Here is a 19,881-nt window from a genome sequence, read left to right as displayed (position 1 = left end):
CTGTCCACCATAACGATACAATTTCCGAAGAAATTGTTTAAATCAAAAGTATATTGCATGTAGCTGCCATACAAGCTATTTGATCAAAATCTAGATAAATGTGTTTTTTATACCCTTTTTATTATAATAGATGCACATGTAAAGGGTATTAAAGCTATGGTGCAGCCAAAGTTAATGTATTTTAGGTTCGAGTTTAATTCTGGGATAAAAAACGAAACAAAGTTTTCTCGCTTTTTGCTAAATTAGATTATGGTGAGCAGTCGAAGGCAATAGAAAACTTCTTCTGTCATATAAAAAGTCAGTCTAGTCTCATTTTAATTCCAAACTTACTTTTGACAGTCAACTTGGTGACAGTTGGTGGCAATTTCTTCTCTCTCCCTCTTGTGAAAGTTGAAACTTTGGGTTCTTAAGTCAGCACTCAGCAGCCAACCTGGATTTAGACATTTAATTTTAATTAATGTGGAATGATCTCTTCGAAGAGTACCTCAAATATGAATTAAAACAAAAGTAATAGAGGAAGAGAGAGACCTTAGCTGCCTTCGAAAAATAACTTACAGGATGTCTACGCTAAACAGTCTACGCAACGCAGACATAGGATTACTAAAAGTAATATTATCGCATTTAGACATACACATATACATATAAAAATACGCATATATAGCACTGAAGACATCATCTTTAATTTACGGTCGCAAGCAGGCGTCCTGAGAGACCACTCCAACATATTAAAAGAGGAGCAAATGTATATGAGAGTAGATGCACATGCGGCAAAAAATTATATTATAATTTATTTCTGCCATTCAAGCACACTTTATTAAAAAAAGCGCTCCAAAACATACATATGAGTATCCGCATACACGCATACATGCATACCTACGCTGTGCATAGTAATCATGAGCTCGTGCGCGCAGACAATTTACGGAAGCTACATGATAGGAAAAAGAAGTTGCAGCCACTGCATTGCCTCCAGCTAGGATACCCGCTTATTTCCTTTGCACTTCCGTCGCATTCCAATTCACACCTTCCCCCGCGCCCCCCACAACCATCATTCATTAGACCAGACCAACGCGAACGCCAAACAGACCGACCAAACATCATATGGATGACGGCTGCCTTTTGTCATTACTACGAGTTTGCGCTCATTTTCCTAGGCTTCAGTTGTTGTTGCCCATTTGCGCCAAGAGCGTAATTAAGTTGCTGCCGCAACTGCTGGCGGCGCGCTGTCAATTTCGCAACAGCAATTGCGTCTTCCTGCCAGCTTGTTTGCATTCCCTTGCAGGCACCCAAATCGCATAGACGCCGTCGTCGCTACTTGTTTGTGCTCATTTTCCTTTTCACTGTACCTACGTGTGTGTGTGTGTGGCGCCAGCAGCCAGCCAAAGCCTGTCAGTGCTAATTTCCTGCAATTATGTTGCAACGTACGAAATTGCGCCAATCGCCGTCAAGTGGTTGCCACTGCAATTGCGCCCCAGCTGCTGGTCCGTCAACGTTGGTGAGCGCTGCCAATTTGAGCGCCACTGATTGGTTCACAGTGAAGTGCAAACATTTTTAATTAATTTGTTGTTTTTTTTTTGTTTTTGCTTTTTGTGCATAATTCTCTATTTTGCGCCAAATGCCAAAAGCGTCCGCAAGCACTCGCCTTTGTGTTGCCTAAATAGCAGCAGCTTTCCGCCCGCCGCCCCACCAAACTACTTCCCCTACACTCGGCGCGCATTTAGCGTTTGGCCAACACACTTGCCGTTAATTGAAAAAGTAAATTACGAGCGCGTAAATTTGCGCAACGCAAAAATATAGTCAACTCCTCACCCCGCCAACGCGCCATCGCGCGCCGCCGACGCTGCAGAGTAAACTTCTTTAAGCGTCACCGCTGCGCTGTCTGTCTTCGGCAAGTTTCTGATCGCCGCTCAACTCAAAACTTGCATCTTTGCTATCTGCATCTTGGCATTATAAGCTGTTGATGAGCGTATTGCTGACACTTATGCTCGCCATCAACAGCGGCGCTTGCATGGCATTTGAATGGGAAAAGTTTTCCGTTTTCCACTATCAGATTGGTGGATTTCGCTTGGCACTGTGGCTTTTCGTGGCATTAATAGCAAATATTTAATTAAAGAAATATAAATAATATTTTAATTCCGCGTGTTACACACATAAAACCGTAAGTCAGAAGAAGAAGAGGGTAATTGGGTTATGAGCTCAAGCGGCTTTACTGGCCAGTTTACAACTGATATTATTTTATCCATAAAAATTGCTTGCATTTATCTAAGGATTAGCCTATATTAAAAAAAAAACTAGATTTGGTTTATAAAATTTGGTTTCATGGCTAAGCTGCCAAGCACATAATTAACCAGAATGCAAGTATATGAAAACTTAGTTAATATTACTCTTTCCTCATCGATGTATTTGGACTTATGTTATAATCATACTTATCGCCAGAATCCAGTTGAAGCTTGTTCTATTGGTAAATTTTAATCCAAACTTCTTCTTCTTCTTTATTAGCGTAGACACAGCTTACGCGGTTATAGCCGAGTTAACAACAGCGCGCCAGTCGTTTTTCCTTTCGCTGTTTGGCGACAATAGGAGATTCCAAGTGTAGATCCTTCTCTACCTGGTCTTTCCTACGGTGTATAGGTTTTCTTTTTCCTCTGCCCTCCCGGCGGGTACTGCGTCGAATACTGGCGTGTTTTCATCCATTCCGACGACATGACCTAGCTAGCGTAGTTGCTATATCTTGATTTGCTGAAACTTCTCAATGTCGTCGCATATCTCATACAGCTCGTGGTTCCATCAACTGCGGTATTCGGCGTTTCCAATACGCAAAGAACCTTTCTCTCGAAAACTTGTAACGTCGACTCATCAGATGCTTTCATCGTTCATGCCTCTGAACCATGTTGACAAGAGTTATTCTGACGTTGTTATTGGTGTTAATCCTAATTCCACGATAGGCAAAATTATCTACGACTTCGAAGTTATGACTGTCAACATTGACGGGGCGTTCAGCGTTAAGTGGCAGGTTAAGGGAGGATGAGGATTGAGTAATCATAATATGATTCAAAGTGGAAAAGTTCTAAGACTGTTATGATGGAACGGCTTGGAGCTAATGCGGGGTATGAAGTCGGATAGACAGTATGGGTTCAGAAAAGGACACAGTATTGAGGATGCATTGTTTCATATCCAAAATGTTGGGGCTTAGTAGGTTTTAGTAGCGGTAGACTTATCGATGGAAAAAACGGTGACACAGCTGCTTAAGGACAGATTGTCGCCGGTTCATCCACCGTTTGTCCGGATGAACGGGGTCAGCATCTGATATGTACGCAAGTCAGCTACCTGGGGCTGACCATAAGTGAAAGACTCCACACGTAGCGAATATGAAGGAGCGACTGCAGGCAGCCGTAGGCAAAGAAAGACGTATTTTGCGGAATGATTGGGGTCTCGGACGTCGTGCTGCTCGCTCCATATATTTTGGCTTGTATATGGGTCGGGGCCATGCCCATTTTCACTTCAAGATACTTGACTTCAAAATTTTCTGCCACCAGGTGCCACTTGCTACTGCTTTTGTGGTAGTTATGAGACAATTTTTCTGCATTAAAACGTATTCGTGGTTTCATGTTGCCTACTTCGGAGAGATATTAAGTTTACCACGAAGTTCGTAAAACTGAGAAGATGTTTCTTTCTGGGTTCAGGAGACCCTATAAAAAATATATATATATGTACATAAATGATCTGCATGACGAGCTGAGTCTATGTAGCCATGTCCGTCTATCGGTCAGTCTGTCTGTCTGTATATACACGATTTAATCAACTTTTGAGATATCGATCTGAAATTTTACACAAGTTCTTTCTTCACTACACAGTTGCCAATTTGTCTGAACCGTCGATATTGAACCCGCGTCTATATGTACATATATTTATAGCATATAGCTGTCATACAAACTGAACGATCGGAATGAATTGCTTGTATGAAAATCTTTTCCATTTGCCGCGATATCTTCACGAAATTTGGCATGGATTATTAAGGCAATAACGCAATCTCAGAGGAAATTATTCAGCTCAGACGTTACATTTTTTTTAATTATACTATTCTTGTTTTCATCATGTAATTAGTCTCAAAAGATAGTCCAGTTAATTGTGATATTTATTCTGGCTTCTATCTACAAGAAGCATTTCGTATAAGTTTTAAGGCAGCACTTAACCTTTTTACCAACTTTTTATATATTTTTTTCAGAACATTGAAGAAAAAATCTGCATAAAGTTAGGAAGAAACTGATCCCCGATGAATACTTTTTTATTTGATGCACATTTCTTTATTGATGTTTTCCGACACCACAAAAAATGGCTCAACTAACTTGAAAGTCTCTCTATAAAGTCTCTCCGAAGGACCACGGTGAGATCACTAGCTCTTTTCAGAACAGCGTTTAAGCAAGAAAATTCTCAAATATTTAAACGGAACTTGCGCTTAGCAAAAACTCAAAGGATTCTAAATTTTCTATTTGATTAACGAATGAATTCTCGAATTTCAACAATGACGACCACACACACACACACAAATGATAGCTCATAGGTACGTTTCAAATACTTGTTAATCAATTGTTTAAAAATGCAATTGTGGTTGGCCAAAAGTATTTCCGCGATGAAACCACAATGCAACGTATGTAAAAGCAACAACAAATACGCAAGCTTACATGCTTGCTTAGCGAACATCTGAAGTCAAGCAGCCGGTAACTTGGGCCAAAGTGGCCACCTTAAAAGCAAAACCTGTCTGTGGCTAAGGGTTAACACACATGCGAGTGTAACATATGTGCATGACATGTTGTATATATACATGTATATGTGTAGGTGTGTGTGTATGTGTGTGAGGCGCAACAATATGAGCGTGTTGCGGTGTGGCCGCGGTGTTGACTGAAATTCCTTTGGACCTCGCCAGCAGTCAGAGTGCGCGGCGTTGCCATTGTTGTGGCGGCGTGTTTATTGCTATTGTTGTTGTTTTACATTATTTTTGCGGTTTCGCTGAGTTTTTGCACCTTTTTATCGGCATCTTTTTTCATTTTTTCATAAACTTGATTAGCTTTGAGGTTTTTCATTTCACCATTTCGCGGGAATTACAAAGTGGCTTGTCGCCGAGCTGCGAATACGCTGCGGTCCCGCACGTAAACATACAAACACACATACACAAAAATTTTGAAGCTTTGATTTGCTGTTGTTGCCATTTTTATCATTTTTTGTTATTGTTTTACGCTTAACTGTTTCTCATTGCGGTTGTTTTGCCAAGCCTTAACCTTTTCTACCCAGCCAGCTCCCTTCTTACGATATCTTTCTGCTGATTCTACAGCATTAAGTCTGTTTAAATTGTTTATTTAGCTTCTTATTAGCTAATCGCGCATTATACAACGCGATTTATGCATATTTTATGTGTGTTTGTATATTTTTACTACTTCACCTTCGTGATTAACCAATAAATGCTTGCGAATATCGTGATCGTCACATTGGACTCACTTTTATCATTAACAATCTGTTTTTTCTCGCTTATTTTATGACTAGTATTTTCATAGAACACCGTTGTTGTTGTTGGTGTTGTTCGAATTTTATACCTGTGACTCAAGCGGCATGCCAACGAGAACTCGTTTTCAGGTTCAGCCGCATTTCATTTGAATTCAGTTCAGCTTCGTTCGCCGCTTTTGCATCGGCTTGCCTGAAATCGCTCGCTGGTCGCTTGCAGAGCTTTATAGTACTCCATGGCATACCATTTTATTCTATTTATATTTTTTTGCCTTTGCGCATAACTCATTTTTGGGCGCGTTCCACGATTCGCCATATCACCTTCTTTTTTCTATTTCCATTCATTATTTGATTTGCTTTTGTTGTTGTTGTTGTCGACTTAGCATATTTTACATATTTTAACCATGACTCAGCTTTCGACCAGTTTATGAAGCTTCAATTATGCGCTGATCCGCGAAAGAATGTTACAACGTCATCGAAATTAACTGGCTCTTGGTGATGCTGATGACTTTACATAATCAAATCAGAGTTGTAATTTTTTTGGGTCTTCAACTGACTGAATACAAACCAGGTAGGGAAATATGGTTATAGAAAACTCTGAATATTAATGAAAAATATACAGGTTTCAGAAGAAAATTTGCGAACCTTGCCTAAACCAAACCGTGGACTTTTCTTTGGCAGCTTTTTCTAGAGAATTAAAAAGGAAGTTTTCTGAAAGGAAGCTCTCAGTCAATCTTAGCCTTAAATTACCGAATCGCTGTAGTGTCGTTCAGGCAAAATTAGCTGCTATTAAGGTGACAGCGGACGTACGAAGTGCAGCCTCTTTTTACCATTGGATCAATGGACCTTGCGTGCGCTTAGCAGGCGTTCTGGTTGTGGACCTGCTCTTGTGTGACTGAAAGATCTCTTTGGCTTAGAGTAGAACACAAGAGATCTTGCTTATTACTTGTTCTTAGCAAAGTTTATCTTGCCGTTATGGTAGGTGAACGTTGTCCAATAGGCATTCATAAATATTGTGTTAAAAATATTGACGGACGGAAGTTGTATGAAGGATGAAGTGGAAACATTCAGGCACTCTCTTCTTCATTGTCCACCATTTGTAAGACTCAGAATGAAACATCGCGACAGTCTTACCTTCCCCGTACTAGTAGACATACAAAGCCGAAACTGGCATTGGCCGTCTCAACAAATTGGTGATAGGCTCAAAGCGTTTTGTCGATTTGTAAGGGTCTTATGGTCTATTATATAGGAGTTTCAGATAAGACAGCGGACCGGCGTTGCTCTTTAAGTGAGATTCTTATAAGGATCGACCTCTTAAACCAACCTAATCTATCGAAACTAGTTAACTAGTAACTTCTAACTTAAAATATTGCTGCGTTCAAAAAAGTGTTGCTGAAGACCACAGTTTGTCGATCCCAAGACGTGGCACTGTCTCAAACACGTTTTTGTTTTTTAAGAAAATCATCTTCTCCGATAAGGCTCACTCTCATCTGAGTGGTGTGGTTTTTGGTCTGATGGAATCATCGGTCTGTTCTTTGTTCGAAATCAGTCTAGTGACACCATTGCTGTCAACTGAGAGCGGTATATATTGATGATAACCAACCGATGATACTTGGCTACTTTTGGTTCCAACAAGACGAGGCTATGTGCCACACAGCATGTGCAACCGCCGTATTTTTGAGAGAAAAGTTTCGATTTTCGATTATTTCAAGAAATTGTGACATTGAATGGCCTCCAAAAAGTGGTGATTTAACAACATTAGACTACTTTTTGGGGGGGTTTTTTGAAGTCACTGGTCTTTAGCAATAAACCAGACTCTATTCAAGCTTTAGAAGTCAATATTGAACGAGCTATTCATCCTACATATGACTTGATTTAGTGGAAAAAACACTAAATGTCAGTTCTGTTTTGACATTTGTGTAGTAAACGCATGCGAAATACACGTAAATAAACAATGGTACGCCGCACTGCGTGCCACAACCGATATGCTGAAGGATGCATTTGCCGGGCGCCTAATCTCCCGTTTTGGCGATTTGCACTGGCCAGCAAGATCGCCTGATTTGACCGCTCCAGACTTCTTTTTGTGAGGCTTTTTAAAGTCGCGGGCTTATGTCAACAAGCCTCAGACTCTTGCAGCTCTTAAAGACAATATCCGTCAAGAATGAGAGGACCTATCGCCGGAAGTTCTGGCCAAAGTGATGGAACATGCCATAAAAAGGGCTCAAATGACAATCAACTGTGGCGGCGGCCATTTACATGATATCATATTCCAGACTTGATGTAAAAAAATTTAAAAGACCAAATAAAAATAATCAACAAGCAGAATTGTTTGCGAGCTCAAAATTACCTGATAGTCACACAAAAATGTTTAAATAGCCGTCACAGCGTGACCGAACGTCAATTGCAGTGTGGAACCCGCAAATTTCGTTGAATTTTCATGCCACTAAATCTCTAAACCACCATTTATTACGCGAACGATAGACAAGTGAGGTATTAAAAATAGAAAAAGAAGAAAGCACACGATTGCAAATGAATGGCAAAACCGGCAAACGTGAATTTTAACGAGTTAATGACTACAATGGAAAACAATTATGGCGAAACAGAACGCATTTTCAATGTCAGAAGCACAAAGCGGCTCGTAAACAGTGGCAAAATGCGAAAAGTCAGACGCCAAAAACAACAAACTAACAAATTATTGAAATACACTCAACAAATAAATGGAAAAGCAATAATAATGCCAGTGACGGAGAGGGGGCAAAGAGCGGAGAGTGGATGAAAAAAAATCGGCTAATAATTATATTGTGCGATTGGATTGGCATTTATGCTGGCAAGTGTTTGAAATTACTATTTTTGTGGTGTTGCTGTAAGTCAAGCGGTAAATGTTGATTTTGTGATGAGTTGCATAACAAGCTGAGTGTTAGGTAAATACACATAAAACGCAATAAAGCAAGTGTTAAAGTTGTAATTGGAGAATTTTGTGACGGGGTAACGGCAAGTAACAGAAACAGTTGTGACAGGTGAAATACAACTATGAGGAAAAAATTGTAAGACTTTGATCGTTCCCCTCAAAGTAGTCCCTCTTGGCCCCAATATACTTGTATCAAGGCTTTTTCCAATTCCCGAAACAGCAGTTAAAGTCGATATCTGGAATAGCCTTCTATGGACGTAGCGATTCACGTATAATATCCTCAATTAAGTCAAAACGGTTTCCCCGGAGCGGTCGTTTGAGTTTGCTGAATAACCAGAGGTCACGCCGAGCCAAATCAGGTGAATACGGAGGTTGCGGCACAATATTGGTTGAAAATTTGTCAAAAAACTCACAAAGAATCAATGCACTATGCGACAGTGCATTATCGTGGTGCAAAAACCTAAAGTTGTCGGTCCACAATTCCGGCCGCTTTTCACGAATAGCTTCTCGAAAACGACGATTTACACTCAAATGGTATACCTTTTGACAGTTAGGCCAGACGGATGGATTTCGGAGTGCACCACATCTCGATAATCGAAGAAAACTGTCATAACCATGATTTTTGACCTGCTTTGATGTGTTTTTTTAGCTTCGGCTCACCTTTACCACAATATTCGGCTCTTTCCGGGTCTTAAACATAGATCCAAGACTCATCGCCCGTAATAACACGTTTCATGATAGCCTGGTAGTCGGAAATCACTGTTTCATAGACATTAACACGACGCTATTTTTCGAAAAAAGAGTGATTTTGGAACCAATCGCAAATGATCTTTCGAAATGGTTTCCGTTGATCCTTCGGATATTTGAACGATGCCACTAAGATCTCTGGCTGTTAAACGTCGATTCTCAAACACCGATTTCTTTGTTTTATTTACGAGTTTATCATCAGTTGAGGTTGCTGGCCCTGCTGGATGTGGTTCGCCGTCAACGCATTCTCGACCCTCTTTGATCAATTTGTACCAATCGAAAACACTTGCTCACGACAAATAATTACCACCGAAGGCTTTTTTCAAGATTTTGAACGTTTCGGCATCAGAAATTTGATTCTACACATAAAATTTAATGAAACTTCTTTGTTGAATAATTTCACTCATCTTAAAAATTGTTGAATGCACTTTATGTACTTCGGACAGACAAGCGTATAATAAACACTAATGATTATTTTGATGTGACATTTGGCACAGCTGTCACTGACAGTCATACCAACCTAAAAACAAATATTTGCGCGAAATTTTAATAAAGAAGTCTTACTCTTTTTTCCCATAATATTTATATAGCATTTTATACCATTTATATAACACTATTACCTATTTATATATCACCATATACCATTTATATATAATTATATAATATTTATAAACCACTTATTTGATTATTACACTTTCGAGAACATTATTTTCTAAAACCATCCTTACATAACCTCAAAACGCTGGCACTAAAGTTCAAAGCTAGGCGTTGTAGCATGCGCCGCTTATTCTTTTTCCAATAAAAATCTTGTTTTTTGCCTTTAATTAATACAGCAAATTAGCCAATTGAGAAATGTGTTACAGCAAGAAGACGCGCGTCCGCGCCGAGACGATTGCGAAAAAAGAAAGAAATCAAAATTCCAATTTCAAATCTGGGTAAATAAGGCCATGCACCTCGAGAGCAAACGAAAAAAGTGCGCCAACGGCTACAACAACAACAATAATAAACACAGCAACAACGGGGTAACACGTTCAAACGCCAATAATAGGCAACGGCAAGAAACTAGTAACGAGAACAAGCGTGACTCAAACAAGAAAAGTGGCTAAGTAAGCCAGTCAGCCGCATAGGTAAGTCAACACACACACACACACACACAGGCACATTTATTTGAAACACAGAAAGAAGAAACACAAACAATGGACTAGTATGCGATGGGCAAGCAGCAGCAGGCCGTCCAACCAGTTGACTTGGCCAAGCACCCCAGCGACGGCGACGACGTCCACACGCAGCGAAGTCAACGCTTTAAACAGGCTAGCTGGCCAATAAATAAAATGGGCAGGGCAGCGCCGCATGGCCAATGCTCTATGAACGGACAGCAACCTCAATTGCGGCAGTGGAACACTTACTCATCGATAGCTGAAGACCGATCCGTTGAAAACGAAAGAAAATCGAATGCAGAGAAAGAAACTGAAACGCTGGCAGCTGACAGCAACAAAGCACAACAATAATAATCACAACAACAGTAAAAAGGAAAGATTTATGACAAGACGTGCAGTGGCTGGCGCTGGTCAAGTAGACACCTACTTTAGAAATTACGAAGTGCAAAAAATCGGTGCAAAAAAAATAGGAAGACGAAGCCAAGCCATCCGGTCCGCAACGTGAAGCCGAGTTTACGGCGTAAACGCTGACTTCTACGCAAGCAGAGAAACTAAAGTTGAGCGCTGCGGCAACTGAGCTCTTCTGAACGTTTAGCGCACAACCGAAAACCGGCTATGGCGCTGCGTCGGCGGTGTGGACGGCAATAGTAGACACGTACATCAGTCTTCTGTTTCTTCAGTGCCTACTTCGAGTTGCACGATTCAGCTATAAAGGAAATTCAAGTGCACAGAAACGCTGCGACGTTTGCCGAGCGTATCTTCTGCGGAATGGAAGATTTAAAAATAGAACTCAAGTCAACGCGAATCGTCCAAGAAGCAAACCGTCGCAGTAAGCAGAACAGGCAAGTTGGCTGCTGAGCGGGTGGTCAGGTGAGCAAGGATTTATGTTTGTATGTACTGTATGTGCGTCTGTAGACATGCAACTGCGGTTGACTGCGCGCTCTGCCACGCTCGAAGCCTTACAAACAGGCCGACAAACGAGCCAGAAGATCCAGAAAATGCGTTAAATTCCGAATACCGCATGCACATGCTATTGTTGCTTAGCAACTAGTTGTTTGTTGGTGTTATTGCGACAAGCAAACTTGCAGTTGGTAAGCAGGAGCTGAAGCAGCAGAAAAAAGTTTATTTTCTAAAATTATATTAAATAAAAGTAAAACCACTTTGGCAAGCAATTGGCAAGTCCAAGTAAAACGAAACTGACGGTGCTGGCTGAAGCTGGTTGAAGCTGGTGAAGCTTGTTTGGTTTGCGCACGGGAATGTAAAAGCGGTAAGTGTGTAAAGTCGAAGTTCAAGTTGAAGTTAAAGTTGGAAATTTGAATCGGCAAGTTTGTCGTGTGTACAGCAGCCAAGTTTTTAAACGCAAAGCTTCTTGGTCTCGAGAAGACACCAAGCACTGCCACAATGTGGCGTAACGTGAGTGCAACGTAAACAAAAACAAATATTCGTAAGCACACACGGTAAATGTATGCTTCAAAGAGTAAACAGTGTAGTTTTAGTGGGAAGCCGCAACACGCCACAGACGCACTTCGAGTGCAGGGCACCGCAGCACTAGCTCCGTTGCGTATGCTCCGCACAAAGTGCTGCATACCAAAACAAAAGCCACAAAACTTGAACTTCAAGCAGAGTAAACCAAACAAAGCATTGGCAATGAGTTCAAAAGAAATAAGTAAGGAGGGGCAAAATAAGGGCTATAACACCCAGCACAGTTATAGCAAGTTCAAAGAACAGATTGAAAAAGCCAAAACCTTTCGTCGAGTATAATGCCTTCCTTTAGTTTTCTGAATATGTCCCCAAATAGATAATAAAACCAGAATATTTCTGCTGCCCTGGAGCCTTCAGACATACGAACCGATCTGGAGTTATCGAAGGTGCAATTACTTTTACTTTGAATGATAAATGTAAGGCCTTACAAGTTTTCAGCCGAAGGGCGCACTAGTGTTTCAAAAATGCGTGCTGAGCGGCGTCGCCGCCTATGCGACGAATTTACAAATAATGTTGCAAGGCAGGCATGTGAACTTACAAGTCTCCTGGGAATCTCCCTCTTTATTGGCGTAGACAACACTTACGTGATTATTGCCGAGTTTACAACATCGCCAGTCATCCTTACTTATCACCGTTTCGCGCCAATTGGAGACTCCAAGTGTAGCCAGGTCCTTCTCCACCTGGTCTTTCCAACTGAGTGGAGGCCTTCGTCTTCCTCTGTTTCGCCCGACGAGTACTGCATCGAATACTTTCAGAGCTGGAGAGTTTTCATCCATTCGGATGACATGACCTAGCTAGCATAGCCGCTGTCTCTTAATTTGCTGACCAATGTCGTCGTATATCTTGTACAGCTTCCAGACTGTGGTATTCACAGTTACCAATGGCCAAGGGACAATAAATCTTCTATAGAACATTTCTCTCGAAAACTCGTAATGTCGACTCATCAGATGTTGTCATCTTCCATGGCTCTGCACCATATAGCAGGACGGGAATGATGAGTGACTTGTAGAATTTGGTTTTTGTTCGTCAAGAGAGGACTTTACTTCTCAATTGCCTACTAAGTCCGAAGAAGCACCTTGGCAAGAGTTATTCTGCGTTGGATTTGACATCTGACGTTGTTGGTGTTAATGCTGATTCCAAGAAATACGAAGTTATTTACGACTTCGAAGTTATGACTGTGAACAGTGAAGTGGGAGCCGAGTCGCGAATGCGGCGACTGGAAGGTTTGCATCTGCTGTAATCAAGCTTCTGTGAGGTCGGATAGTGATATGGCCTGAGGACAAGAGTTCTGTGTCATGTTGAGTCCTTGGCATTCAGGTTGGCTGAGGAGGGTTGAACCGAGCCAGGGGTGAAGGGCGCGCTAAAATATTTAAAAATGTCTGCTGACGTCGACACTGTCTATTAAACGAAGTTGCAAACACTATTGAAAGGGAGGGCTGTGAACCAACAAGTCTCCTATAATTTCTTACGAATTTAAGCAACAAATAGATGGCTACGTTAAGTAATAGTAAATTAGCACAACTTCCTGAAGTCTCCTTCAGAAGCCAGTAAGGTAGAAACCATCTGGTTAAACAAGGCACTGCTAAGGCTTTATAGTCTAGCAAGTTTTAAGACGAAATCGAACCTTTTTCCTTAATAGTTTTTTCATGTCGCAAATGGAAAAGTTTACCGTTTCCGACGGTCTCCAAAGACCTACATACATATATACAATTAAAAATGTTTTCCGACCGCGAATGAAGGGTTTTTAGGTATTAACCTCAGAATAAAATCACATGACACCGTCGAGTAATAGTAATGATATGCGAAAAACCTGATAAGTTGGTTGGTCAAAAAGGGAAACACGTACGTGCCACACCGCACGCGGCTGCACTTAAGCGGTCATTAGGCCCATTGTGGTCTCGGGTGGTAACCATATTAACCAGTTTGGTGAAAGACCTGATTCTTTTCCACCTCATTTGCCTAATGTCTCTTAAGTTGGAGCATTGGGAGCCGTGAAATATGTATCACCTCATCCAGCTGAGGGCTGGGTATTCGCATAAACAATGTTCCAGCATCTCATCATCCTCCGCGATGCAGTCGGAATGCAGAGTATCCGCCGACTCCTCTTTTCCATTTTCTGAAGATGGTACCTTAATGTGATAACCCCTATAATGACGGCTGTACCAAGAACCTAGATAAGTTTGAAAATTATATTTAGAGTATCTTAGCTAAAGACCTACTTAAAAAGCACAAAAGACCATAGATCCCAGGGCGATTACGCAATCCTTTAAAATCCTCTCGATATTAGACAAAAATACGAACTAAAATAGACTTGGTACTTTTCCCAACAAGAGATCGATCTGTTAAATTTGTCAAGTTTACCTTTAAGCGTAGAATATTCGGGTATAAAAGTGAACCAATCAAATGTAATAGAAGAGTATTCGAAATCAACTGAATACAAGTGCAGCAACAACAACAATGAATGCGAACAGCAGGGTGCTGTGTTCTTTCATTTTTTAGTTTGCGCTTTGTTCTCTTGTTCGGAAGTAAGCACAGGTTCTGGTAAAATATGCACGCGTATATTGTTGCCTGCTTGTGGCATCACCTTCAATACATTCTGCCATTGTTGCTGACATCATTAAATCTCGTATTTACTTGGCTTTAACTGACCTTTCTCTAAAAGCGAATTAACATTGTATTTTCTTGTTTTGCCCTGCGGCTAATGCCATTGCAGCCAAATGCGTTTCAACATCATATCATGGCGTTGATATGATAATAATAACAACAAGTAAGGAAGGGCTAAGTTCGAGTGCAACCGGAAATTTTATACTCTTACAACTTGCAAGAATCAAAGCCTGGGAAATACTTTAAGGTGTAATACCAATCATATAGAGTAAAGTCAGCCGGATGTTGGCAAATCCTGATATTAGTTATATGTATAGGGACTATGCCAGTTTCGCTCAAATTTATCTATTTTAGGCGCAAAGAAACGCTATTACGAGTAAAACACGGTGTCGTATTTTCATTGGGATAACTCACATATTGGCCGATTTATGCGGTACAAAGTCACCCGGCAGTTCGAAAATCTTTATATAAGGTGTATGGGGGCTAAGTGAAGTATTAGTCCGATTCAACCCATTTTTGACATACAGACATATCATTATAAGAGAAGGAGTATGCCTTAATTTCAGTTATATATATCACACATTGACCGACATTATCGATCAAAAGTCAACTATAGGTACCGGGTCCAAAATATTCGGTACCTAGAGGCTTGAACAGATTTTATTGGATCTAAACAATTTATGGTCATAAGATAATATTTATGGTCATAAGATGGCACACACTAAAGACATTATTCGTTGTATCCCGTTATATTAATTACTTCTTGATTTGTGTACTGGAAACTGAACAAATCAAGCGGAATTTAAAATTGTGCTATATAGGAAGTGGGTGTGGTTGTTGTCCGATTTCGTCCATTTTCGCAGTGTAATATAAGAGAAATTTTGTCGAAATCGGTTAGTCGGGATATGAGAGTTCACCGAAAAGTGGGCGGCGCCACTCCCATCGTTCAAATTTGACACCGGCTCCCATAAGGCTCTCTCATATCATGTGGAGAGTAAAATGTAACGTCTCTGGCTTATTTAGTTAATGATTTATTACGGTTTTAGTAGTTTTTAGCCGTACCGTTATATCGAGTGTGAATGGGGTTAACCTCCGATTTCATCCATTTTCACATTGTCGGTAGAAATCCTTATAAGATTTGTACTTAGCAAATTAGGTTGTTGTAGCTTTAGTGGTTTAGGAAATATGTACAATAAACTTGTTAAAGGACAGACCACGCCCACCTTGCTACTGCGATGCTCTGTACCAAATTACAGCTTTATATCTTAATTTAGCGCTTAGTTAAGACACTTTATATGTTTCTGGTTAATGGCGATTTGTGTTCGTGGCAGTGATCCAATTAAGCCCATCTACGAACCCAAAATTTTTTTGTTTTGCATTAGGGAACTCACATAACAAGTTTCATCGAGATATCTCAATTTTTACTCAAGCTACAGAAATCAAGACGGACAGACAACAATCAAAAGGATTTTAACTTTTCTCGTCATCCAGATCATTTATATATACGACCCTTTATCTATCTCGCTTAGTTTTAGGTGATACGTACAACCGTTAGATGAACAAAACTATAATACTCTATAGCAACTGGTTGCCAGAGTATAAAAATAAGAGATCCCTGTGGACATCAGAATTATAAGCTTTGAAGTAGCGAGATCTTTGTACGTTTCAAATCTGTTTTGTTCTTTTATTTTTCTTTGACAGAAACGATCATAAATTTTGAATTGGAAACCTTTAACCCTTTCTCTCAAGAATTGTTTACTCAAACAAATGTTTATTTAGAGCCAAGTGCCATTTACTCGTATAATATTTCGTCTTGTTAATGTAATATACAAAAGGTCTCGCTACAATATTAATAGAATCAGATATTATGTTAACGACCTGAAAACTTGTTCTATAAGCCTTCGACAGAGAAGTTATTCATGCATGCTGTAGACATTCATACCACAATTTTCTAAAAAAAAAGTTCTAAGCAAAAACACAAACTATCGATGGTTTATGGTGAACATGCTCCAGCTGAGTGAACGGGCCAAAAATGATTTGAACGATTTAAAAATGGCGATGTACGGCATAAAAAAAATTGGAAGATAAAGAATTGGAAACATTACTCAATAAAGATTGTTGCCAAACACAAAAAGAGCTCGCAGAGTCTTTGGAAGTCACTCTACAAAGCCATTTCAAAACATTTAAAAGCAGAATGATACATTCAAATGCAAGGAAATGTGGTGCCATATGAATTAAAGCCAAGAGCCATTGAAAGACGACTTTGCATGTCAAAAATGCTGCTTAATACCGCAAAAGGAATTTGTTATGTGAAACCAGCAACTCAGTCAAATCAACGGCAAATCTGAATATTTATGACCTTAAGGTAATGCTCTGTATTTGGTGAGATCAGCGGGCCTGCAATAATATCAGCTTCTAAAACCGGGTGAAATCACCACCACAACAGCTCATCAAAGTGAAACGAGCGATTGCCGAGGAACGCCCGGAATTCGAGACTAGCCACCAGACAATAATTATTCGTCGTAATAACTTCAGCCTCATTTTAACACACCGGTTATAAAGTACTTGGAAACTATAGGCTGCAAAGTTTGGTCACACTGGCCCGTAGAGAATTCTCGAACCAATAAGAGTACACTAAGGATCACATAAGAGTGCAAAGAGAAAAAACTGGTTTTAACATTTAGTGTAGAAGCCTTTGATTTTGATTTGATTTGATTGGTCGAATTACTAAGCAAAATTCATTAAAAGTCTACTCATTATTTGGGAGAGGAGCAGGGCCCAGACTTTGCCCTTTCTGAATACCATTTGTTCTAGTAAATCTAGAGCGATCTTGAAGATTTTATTTTTTTAAGAACTTTGAATTATGACATTATATCCAGTCAGTCAAATTAATCCTTAAAAGTGTTATCCGCGAAAGAAATACGACAGAAACTTTCTATACAAAAAAGTAATTATTACAATATACTTTCATAAAAGAAGACAAGCATTAAAATTAAATGACTAAACAATTTTTTTTTTTTTTAAATATTAACTACGATTTCATCGAAACTATTATAATTTCCTTCACAATTACACAAGTTTCCTTACAAGAACTTTGATTGGTCAGTTTGTATGACGATCTTATGCTATTGAGACTCGCTCTGAACATTTTCTTCGGAGATTACATTATAGTCTTACGGTCCTAATGGTTCCATTTTAAATTTTGTGAAGAGATCTCGTCAAATGGAAAAGTTTTCGATACAAGCACGTGGTACTGATTGTTCAGTTTGCATGGTAACTATACTCCATAGTGATCCGAAAAAGACTGGTGCAAAATTTCAATTTCTCACTTAGCTCATTGTCCTAATCTCTTTTATATATGCCTTATAGAGTCTCCGACGTTTCTTTCTGCGTGGCAAAAGTTATATACTCTAAAGTAACAGTAAATGTCCGAAAATGTTCCACAAAAATAAGCAACGCTTAAAGGCGACATCAATGACAAATTTAGTTTTATTTTATAGTTTTCAAATGATTTAAAATATTTTGGAACGAAAATAGAGGTTTTTCACACTTTATTAAGGGAAAAATGTTGGATAGTCTAACAATTCTGTTCAAGAGCTTTATAATTATAACAGCATATTTTTGACTTTTCCCTTTTCAAGCTAAATACTCATATATTTTTGAGTTGTGAGCTATTTGAAAATACACAGTTGTGCCTGTCATCTACATTGTCATTTCAGAAGACACTGCAGATAATCCAATAAGGCTAGATAAACTATGATTTTCATCCTTTCCTACTATCTTTCGTTTGTTCTAAGACTTTGTCGCCAAATTCACAGCACTTCATTCCCACGTAATACCTTTAATGTTCAGTGTACATATCCTTTCATGCAGGGATATCGAATAAAAAGTATAATTTACAACAAAAACAAAACGATGACCAATAGTTCCCACACAATTCATAGGCACAAAAAGGTTAAGGTTACACATGGTCGAGCAAACAGCACGGCCCCTATTTATTACTATATTATATATATACACATGCACATAGAAAACACCACTAGGCAGGTAGCAAGCTGACCAGCGCAGAAAACTGCTTGAAAGCAACAAAAAAGGACGGTTTTATAGTGGAAACTAGGAAATTAGCAGACCATTAAGATAGAAAAGAGTCTAACAATTTCAAATAAATACAAGTGCAGCTCGTAGCGCCTAATATTGTGCTGAAAAATTTGGTAATCTTCAAATTTCACTTCCTTCAACTAAAACATACACACGCACATGTACTTTTCGGTTGCGCGCGGTTATCCCTGGCAGACATGACAGGTTGGCTAGCATGCCGGGTATGCTGTTGTTGTTTTTTTTCTCATATACACGCCTAACTATTTACATTTTGTCTTCAAAAAAAATATTCCAAAACCATAGAGATAAATTTTTGTATTTGCTCTTTTACCTGTTTCGCTGGCTGATGGAGGAGACGCAAATGTTGTGGATGATTGATATTCAGCATTCACGACGCGCCAAGCCGGTTGGGTATCAAAATGTGTTTTACACCAAAAATATGGGTAAAAACTTCGATATTTCAAGCAATTGCGTTAATTGTGTTTTTAAATTTAAAAAAAAAAATGGATGGAAACACTGACTTCCGCTGTGACTTGCGCTTTTATTAAATGATTTTTAGTTGATGGTGATTTTTCGTTTCATTTTTTATTTTACTTGTATTTTATATACATATTTTTTTATTTCGTAATCCTATGGCGTAGAGAAAAATCTGGCGTTGATCGAATAGCGTCTGGCTTTTCTGCTGCACAGTCAATTGACGTTGCTACGCTTGAAACGCGCGGTGAGTAATGCTGCTACGGCAAGTATTTTTGTTTGCAAATACAACACAAATTGCTATATTGTATGCATATAGCTGCACTTACTAATATTAAATATTTTTAATACACAAACTTTTGTTTTAACTTGGCTTAAACACTGCTCACGCTTTTATTGCTTGACTTTTTGCACACACTATCTTTCACTTTGAAGTAGAAAATTTAAGACATCTTTTTATTTATTTATATGGCTATATTTTTAGATTTTTTTTTTGTTTTCTTTAATTGTAATTTAAATTTTTGCTTGCAATATTTTTGAAAAAATTTTAATGCACCTTTTTTTTTATTATTTTTTGTTATATTTTTCAAAAAGTTGTATCGCACATTTTTTATTTTTTGTTGTATGTATGCCGCTAATATTTTCTACCATTCGATTTTTTCCAATGCTATGGCAATGCAAACACTCACTGCTGGCACTCGACACGTTTTGACTTCGTCGTGCGGCTTGTAAGAATAAAATTCAAACTTTGTTACAGCGACACGCATACCAACACAACTTTACAAACTTACAAGCGCGCTATAGCTTTATAAGACGTTACGCTAGTAGCCACACACAAACACACACGCGTGATAAGCGCACAGATGCAGATTCGAATAACGACTTTCCTATAACAAAACTTGGCTCAGAGAGACTGTC

At 39.3% G+C, this 19,881-nt stretch overlaps 1 protein-coding gene across 1 annotated transcript in view; it reads right to left on the bottom strand.

Moving 5' to 3' along the window:
- Window positions 1-18,982, bottom strand: part of LOC120766586 (probable serine/threonine-protein kinase yakA) — a 250,698-nt gene extending 231,716 nt beyond the window's left edge. Inside the window, exon 1 of the mRNA XM_040092186.1 lies at window positions 18,821-18,982. The gene's annotated coding sequence lies outside the window, so the exon portion shown is untranslated. The remainder of the gene's footprint in view (window positions 1-18,820) is intronic.
- Between the last annotated feature and the right edge of the window lie 899 nt (window positions 18,983-19,881).

The sequence above is a fragment of the Bactrocera tryoni genome, chromosome 1 (genome assembly GCF_016617805.1).
Source record: "Bactrocera tryoni isolate S06 chromosome 1, CSIRO_BtryS06_freeze2, whole genome shotgun sequence".
NCBI classification, from domain to species: domain Eukaryota; kingdom Metazoa; phylum Arthropoda; class Insecta; order Diptera; family Tephritidae; genus Bactrocera; species Bactrocera tryoni.
The sequence above is the reverse complement of the archived record's forward strand: the minus strand, read 5'-3'. Positions and strand labels throughout refer to the sequence as shown.